This window comes from Dendroctonus ponderosae, unplaced genomic scaffold, assembly GCF_020466585.1.
Source record: "Dendroctonus ponderosae isolate FM_Combo_2020 unplaced genomic scaffold, Dpon_F_20191213v2 Dpon_F_20191213_3, whole genome shotgun sequence".
Taxonomy (NCBI): domain Eukaryota; kingdom Metazoa; phylum Arthropoda; class Insecta; order Coleoptera; family Curculionidae; genus Dendroctonus; species Dendroctonus ponderosae.
The window spans coordinates 594808-603205 of NW_026018508.1; the positions used below are offsets into that span (position 1 = coordinate 594808).

Genomic DNA, 8398 nt, shown 5'->3' on the forward strand with positions numbered 1-8398 from the left:
TGCTTCGGCAGCTGCGCCCAGAGTTGCAATGCTTGGTCGGACCATGGCGCTCCACTGACCTCGAAGAGCTGATCGAGATTGCCACGGAAGTCGAGGGCAATCTGGAAAAAATGCCAGGTAGGGCATGTTTTCCAACCCACCCTCGGCCAATGGGACCGCAGGTACCAGGCGCCTCCCAACAGGTGCAGCGACGGACTGCCGCCGCTGCCACTACAGAGCCCAGATCTAGACCCGCTATCAACTGTCAGCGGTGCGGCGGTGATTACTGGCACAAACGGTGCCCTCAAAGGACGGCGGCTCCCGCTGCTCCAAGGATGCTGGCGCTATGTGATGCGCAAAATCAGCGACGATCAACAACGTCAACGTCAGGACCAGACGAGTCGGGAAACGCCCACGGGGCCCGGGAACTAGCCGAGTAAGTCCCAATCGTGCGCTATGAACCAAGCCACGTCTCGGCCCACCATAGCGGTCAATATCAACGGGGCCACTTTTCAAGCTTTGTTGGACACAGGATCGGACAAGAGCATTATTAGTCCGGAAGCAGTACCCAGTGGCAGGTGGCAACCAGCACCGATACCTGACTTGGCGATGGCTTGCACAGGATCCAAGGCTGCCGTTGCAGGGCAGACTACTTTGCCGGTCAAGATCGGGTCCCAGATGTATCAAATATCATTCCTAGTGGTGCCCAATTTGGGCCCATCTCTGATTCTAGGCACGGACTTGATGACCGCGCAAGCAGCCACACTGGACCTAAGCAGGGGATGCCTATACATTGGGCGTCAACTGAGGCAAACAATTCATTGGACCATCACGACCTCCCAACCAGTAAGTTCCGGGTCTCTCCCAGAGCTAAGCCCCGAGCACCCGCCAGAAGTACGGCAGCTTCTGGAAGAGTTTAGGGACCGGTTCGAGGTGGGGCTCTCCCAATCAACAACAAGGAGTACCCGTCATCGGATTCAACTCACTTCCGACAAAGTGGTGAATAAGCGATGTTATCCGATGACGCCCGCCAAGAAACAGGTACTTTATGCACAGGTCGATGAGATGCTGAAGGCCGGAGTCATCGAGCCTTCCAACTCCGCTTTTTCGTCTCCACCAGTGCTCGTGCAACGACCGGGAAAAGCGCCACGGTTTTGTGTGGATTACCGCGCGCTGAATGACGTTACCGCCAACGCGACGGCTAATTTACCGCGAATTCAAGACACCGTGAAGTCGTTGGCGAATGCCACCCACTACACGGTGTTGGACTTGCGTAGTGGTTATTGGCAAATCCCCCTGGCCAAGGACAGTAAACACTTTACTGCCTTCTCTACCCCTGATGGTGCCACGTATCAGTTCCGGGTTATGCCGTTTGGACTGAAAAACGCGCCTACGACTTTCCAACAGATGATGGCCTCCGAGGTTGTGCAGGTGTATTTGGACGACATAATTGTGTTTAGTTCCAGCCTGGAGCAACATTTAATGCACCTACGCCTAGTCTTCGAAAGACTCCGGACCCACCAGCTTCGGATTAGTGCGGAAAAGTGCCAAGTGTGTCGCGCGGACCTAGACTATCTTGGGTTCCACCTTAAAGGTGATCTGATTCAGCCCCAGGAAAAACACCTGAATCAGATTCGTAGTTTTCCACGTCCCCATTCTAAAAGGACCCTTCAGTCATTTTTAGGGACCTGCAACTGGCTGCGCGAACACATCCCGGACCTCGCAGCTCTCACAGCACCTCTTACCGATCTGCTGCATGGGGATGGCAAGAGATTCCGGTGGACGACGGACGCAGACATTGCGTTCGAGCAAACGAAGGCGGCCGTCGCAGAGGCCAGGGAACTGAGCCGTCCGGACTTCAGTAAACAAAATTTTATTTGTTTTTATTTTAAGATTGTACCAATTGATACAGGGCTGTCTCAAATTCAAGGGACAGACAAAACTTACCTTTTTTTGAATGGATTTTTTTAAGAAGATTTATTAAAACTGGTTATTGCTTACATTAAAATTAATGAATAAATGAAATGGTTACAGAATTAAGCTTATCGGAGACAGGGAAAAAGAGGTGCGTAACGGGGTGGTTAGTTGGTGCATGTGAGGAATTTGAATTTAGCGTTGGTGAACGATAATTATTTCTTGTCCCTCCGTAACGGGTACTCTGCTTTTAGTGTTAACACTCCCGATTGCTACGTTCACTGATTTCGTAGATTCAGCTTGGTCGTCGTTCTGCAATTTCACTCTTGTTTCTAGAGTATTCTTCAACTCCTCTCGAGATGGTCTCGCACTGTCAAGTTCAATCACTTCTGGTGGAAAAATCCGCTAGACAGGTCGCAACAACTGCCCGCTTTTGGTGATGACGCGTACTAACCTCACTGTCCCGTCTCTTCCCGGAAATAGCTCAGAGATTCTTCCAATAGGCCAGTTTATCCTTTTGTCATTATCGTTCTCGACGAGAATGAAATATGACGTGTAGGCTTACTTCGTGAAAATGCATGCAACTGTCCTAAATACTCGTTTCGAAATATTCTACGCATATCTTCTCTAATATTTTGAATGCAAGCCACCTTCTACACATCAGTCCGATCCACTGTATCGAATTCAGGAAGTCCAATTTCAGTTTGATCTTTAATAAACATATCTGGTGTTAATGGTGCCAATTCGCTGTCATCATTTGTTAAGTACGTCAAAGGGCGTGAATTGATGATTGCTTCACACTCACACATCAATGTCAATAAGTCTTCATACTGGAGGGAAGCCCGACCCAACGCTTTGCGTAACAACTGTTTTACTAATCCTATAAGTCGCTCCCAGAATCCGCCCCACCAAGAGAGAGTTGGTGGATTGAAAGGCCATGTTATTCGTTCTATGGACGCATTCCCTACAATTTCCTCCCAATTAAGTTTTCCAATCAAGTTATCAGTTCCAACGAAATTTGTCCCATTATCAGAATAAATTATTCTTGGACGAACACGACGCGCTACAAATCTACGCATTGCCTGCATGAAACAACGGGTGGACAAAGAGGTTACCAGTTCAAGATGAACTCCACGATAGACAGCACAGGCAGATCCATACTTTTTGGGAAGATTTCAATAGCAAAGGGCCAGCCAAGTCTACTCCAATTTCTTCAAAGGCTATTGCGTTTCGAACTCGGTCCAGAGGCAGCGGTGGCACTGGTGTTTGAAAAGGCTTACTCGCATGTCTCTTGCACACCACACATCTCGTGATAATGTTTCGTATGTATCGCCTGCCACCCAAAATCCACAATTTCTCACGAAGATGACTCAACATCCCTTGTGGGCCTACATGACACAGTTTCTTGTGAGTGTCAAATACAAGCTTGTCAATCACGACATGGTTGGACGGCAGAACAATTAGAAACCGATACAGTTCATGGTCTTTCCTGTTGGAAACGTGTGACTTCAATCGAATTACACCATCGTCGTCGATAAACACATATAAGGTTCTCAATCTCATATATTTTTCCTCAAAAGCTTCTGTTTGTATGATTCTAAATATAAATAGTTCGGCAGTATCAAGTTCTTCCGCTGTCAGATATCCGCTTTTTTCAAATACGTTGGCTGGCGTTGTGTATAAAACGAAATATCCAAGCCATCATTCTCACAGTCTTTGTGTATTGTGAGAAGTACTTGAAATGCCAATCGTCAGTGTAATTAGCGGCTACTATAGTCGTAACAGCCTTCTTATTCTTTTTGTTTATTTCCTCTTCATCTAGGAATTGAAAAACAAAAGTTATATTGCGTTAAAAAGTTTTAGATTGAAGTCCACATTGCTAACACCCTGTGCAATGTATTGATATTTTGGTTCAATAGAATTCTTAACGGATCTGTGGTGATTGGAAAGACGTATTTTTTTGTATCTCTAACTGTTTTTTTTTGCTTTTACAATAAATTTTTAGATGTCATGTTTTTAAGCAAAATTTTACTAAAATAGCGATAATCTGCCAACGTTGCAAGTAAGAAAAAAACAATTTACGGTACATATGCAGCGTTTCAAGCTGCATCCCATGAGCTAATGAAAAATGGGTAGTTCTATTTAAAAAAATACACTTTGATCTTGCCCCGCTTTTCTGAGACACTCTGTATCATATAAGATGTTTTTAAAATGTGCGCACTTTGTGCGTCAACAACTTTTATATGAAACTATTTTTCGAAAGTTCAACACCATAAAAAATAATGAACTCTATCGCACTAAAAAACCACCCTGTATATTGATATAAAACTATCATTGCTATTATGATTGCCATCATTCGGTAACGGATAGGCACTAGAAAAAGAAGAAGATGTAAAATACGCAGAGCACAAGAACACAATTAAACCATTGCCTTACGGAACACCGGTACAAATTGAGCAGGAGTTAATTAATCGAATTCGAAAAGCTGCTCGATAAGAGTGGGTAATAAGATGATTGACACAGGTACTAACTTATTTGGAGTTAAAGACTCAAATGCATGTTTATTTGTAAACATAAATTTGAGGTTATGAGGACAATAATTGACATTCCGAAAAAGTACGTTGGACATTCATCGAATCTTGTTGAATTTACACCGTTTATCCTTGTCTATTTTATTGTCACTTTCTGTATAATTCCATAGTTACCGGAGTTTTTAATAATTGCAAAGCAACAGGTATTTACTTAATGTTAATTAGGCAGATTACCTTAAAAAACATGGTTGCCGTCTTTCTGATATAGTTTTAATTTATCAGTTTTTTATAACAATTAATTTCTTTTACTATTTTTCTGTACAAAAACACCGCCAGATAACACCTCCAGAGGAATGACCCCAATTTTGAATCACCCTGTATATTAATTTAATTATTTATTTAATTGGAAAATACTATATTGTTTTACCAAATACAAAACAATTTAATGTAATAAGATTAATTAGCACTAATATTATAATTTATCAACAACATTAAAGTATGAAAGCATGAATTATCAGCTCCATAACAGCGGTAGTCATTTAAATTTTTGTGTACACGCAGAAAATTATGCTATCAGCTTGTTTTCATTAACGACATTTATATATTTCCAGCACATCGTTTCTTGAAAATCTTGTATGTTGTTTCATATTTAGTTTTTGAAATTAACAATATTTTAATTATCCCCTGTATCGCTTGAGAGAGCAAAAATGTTAAAATTTTCATTATACAGTTATATGACCACTTACGCAGACCACTGTGTATTTTAATCCATAACTGTCGATGCAGCATTTAATCACTATAGAGGATGTCCCAAAAGTAATGGCACAAAAAAAAAATGGCGGATTCCTTGGGTGAAAATATGATGATTTAACACAACTTACCTTAGCCCAAAAGTTGACGGTTGCCGACATACAGGGCGTCAAAGTTACATTTTAATTTCAGTTTTTCGTTATTCTAGTTTGAACGGAGCTGCATATTTTCAGGAAAATTGGTACACAGGGAGTTTTGAGCATACGAAATCCAAATGTCCCATCAGATTTTGATCAACTTGTAGCAAAAGCAAAAAAATTGTGGTCACCCAGTATTCTGAGTTCTACCCAGTATTCTGACTTCTAAACTGGTTGCGTCTAATCGCCTATTAATTTTGCACAAAAAAGGTATTCTTAGTCGATGTCCCAACAAGCCTCTCTCTGTTCCCGAGAAATTTGCGATTAAACTGCAAAATGCAGAATTGTGAGGACATTTTACAATGCATGTCAAGTAGTGTGACGCAGAGACACGGATTTACTTGGTGTCTGTCAAAGTGACACTAGTGCCACTACATACTTAAGTTTTGGTTTCAATTATTTAAAATGCCTTTTGGTTTTAGTCCAGCAAAATTTTTGTGGACGCAGTGCCAAACTGCATTACTTAGAATTGTATCCCAATAGGAGGCAACCGAATTTCAAGTTATTCGGAGACATCTACCGTCCATTAGGGGAAACTTTAGGACCAAAGTTAATATTTTCAGCTCCAGATCAAGAGGAAGACGTTGTGGTTCGTGTTGGAGAAAATCCAGAAATAAGCACAAGACGATTGGAAACTGCAACTGGTGTAAGCAAGTCTTCAGTTTATAGGATTCTTCAGCAAGAAAATTTCCATCCTTGCCATTTTACGTCGGTACAGAATTTATTAGAGGACGATTTTGCTAGAGCCGTTAGTAATTACCTAAACCAACATTTTAGAAATCGGTGGATAGGTCGTGGAAGTTTTGGGCTTGGCCGGCGCGAAGTCCTGACTAACCCATCAGATTTTTGTGTTTGGGGTTATTTCAAATCATTAGTGTACGATCAAACGGTAGGCACCCGAGATAAGTTGATAAATAAAATTATGAATGCCGCCGAATGATTTCGAAATGAAAATATGTTTTTTTTTAAATAGACGATTCCTCAATAAACGCATTTCAAAATGTATTGAAGTTAACGGGGGACATTTTGAGCAATTGCTGTAGAAAATAAATGTTTTATTGTTAGTGATTAAGATGAAAAGATCCTAGTGTTAAAGAATGATGTTTAGTAAATATTTTTTCACTTAGATACTTATTGTGGCTTATTTTTTGAAAATACTGCATTTTGCGGTGTAATCGCAAATATCTCGTAAACAGAGGCATGTTTGGACATCGACTAAGTACCTTTTTTGTACAAAATTAATAGGCTATTAGACTCAACCAACTTAGAAGTCAGAATACCGGGTGACCAAAAAGTTGAAACAATTTTTTTTGCCCAGATATCGCCGTAAGTGGTTTTTTCTACAAGTTTTTTCTAACAAAACGCAAATCTGATGATAGACTTGGATTTCTTATACTCAAAAACCCCTGTATACAAAATTTCGTTAAAATATGCAGCGCCGTTCAACGAAGAATAAGGAAAAACTGAAATTAAAATGTAACTTTGACGCCCTGTATGTCGGCAACCGTCAACTTTCGGACTAAGGTAAGTTGTGTTAAATCATATTTTCACCCCATGGATCCACCATTTTGTTTTGTGCCATTACTTTTGGGACACCCTGTATAAGCTGCGCATTCGGCATGAGGAAATTAGTCTTAAGTTAACAGTTAAGGTAGTTAGTTCGCTGTTGAAAGAATCAATTTTTGGTTTGTAAAAATTAACGTTTTTTAAAAACTAAGTTTTTACGTCCAGAAACAAAATTATACCATAAACAAATCACAATGGCATCTAATTAAAATCAGTATAAAAATTTTACCAGTTAAAGTGTAGTTAAAATTTAGCCGCCAGTTTGACTCTTGAACTCGCGAATTGTACTTTTTTGGCAGCTCCAATAATTAGATACAGCATAAACATCGAAAAATGGACTGTGCGTTTTAAAACTTTTTTATTGCAGCCAGTCCCAGAAATAATATCTAAATTCATTGAACATTTAACGCTAGTTTTTTTGAAAAAAAGTTTGAGTCCGTCAGTTTTTATGTGGAAAGGGGATTTTTTACACCAAATTTATTCATTCAGAGTGGACCTAAAATATGTTGAGTGCATCAAGTTCACTTTTTCAAATGGAAGCACCTATTTTTTTATTCTAAGTATGATTCAGGTACCATGATCTATATCTAAACTCAACAGACCTCGAGAAATTAACATGGCAAAAAAATTACCTATAAAGATGCAAGAAGAGTTTATTGATTGGATATTGTCAAGCCGTAAATGCCACACAATTTGAGAATATAATTAGAATTTTCTGTTTCTTGAAATAAATCATCGGTCTACACGGTCCGTTTAGGACTACAGAAACTTGAAAGAAATCATCGCTAGGTATTAATTATTGATAGGTCGAATGGGAAATTTCTCAGTAACTGTTGAGTTTAAATATTCCTTCCAGTTATTCAACGATTTTAACAGTGTAACCGAATCTTCTAATCATTTGTACTAAAAGGAGACACAATGACATAACTTTTGTTGAAACAGTAATCTGAAACCAAAATCTCAATGCAGGCAAATTTAATGGTTTCTCTAATTTTGAAACGCGATTATTCGAAAACTTCTGGACAAAAATCAACAAAGTAACAACTAATGTAAAGAGAATTGAACGCTCTTTAAAACGATGTGCCACTTGACCCCCCTTCTCATGTAAGTTTCTAACGGTGACATCTACCCGTCCTAAGGGGTTGAAACAAGGAGGCTCCAAATATTGTGCCCCCTTACAAATAAAATTTACCGGTCTATCCGATTTTTCATATTTTCAACTGCAAGAAAGATATTAAGGATGGGAAGTTTTCAAATTGACACCCGGTATGTACCTACTTATTATTACAGACGTTCTTCAGAAAATTCTTCTTTAAAAACCATAAAACATTTAAAGGTAAAAGATGTCATATAGTAGTCCCATAGGGGCGGATTAAAGCTTTACGATGCCCGAGACTGAAATAAATATGGGGCGCACTTAAGGGCAGTAAAATGTAAACATTTTTTGAATATTCAGAGTTC

At 39.9% G+C, this 8398-nt stretch overlaps 1 protein-coding gene across 2 annotated transcripts in view; it reads right to left on the reverse strand.

The window, feature by feature from the left end:
• Positions 1–8398, reverse strand: part of LOC109542558 (protein phosphatase 1 regulatory subunit 12A) — a 28073-nt gene that overhangs the window by 19299 nt on the left and 376 nt on the right. The window lies entirely within an intron of this gene.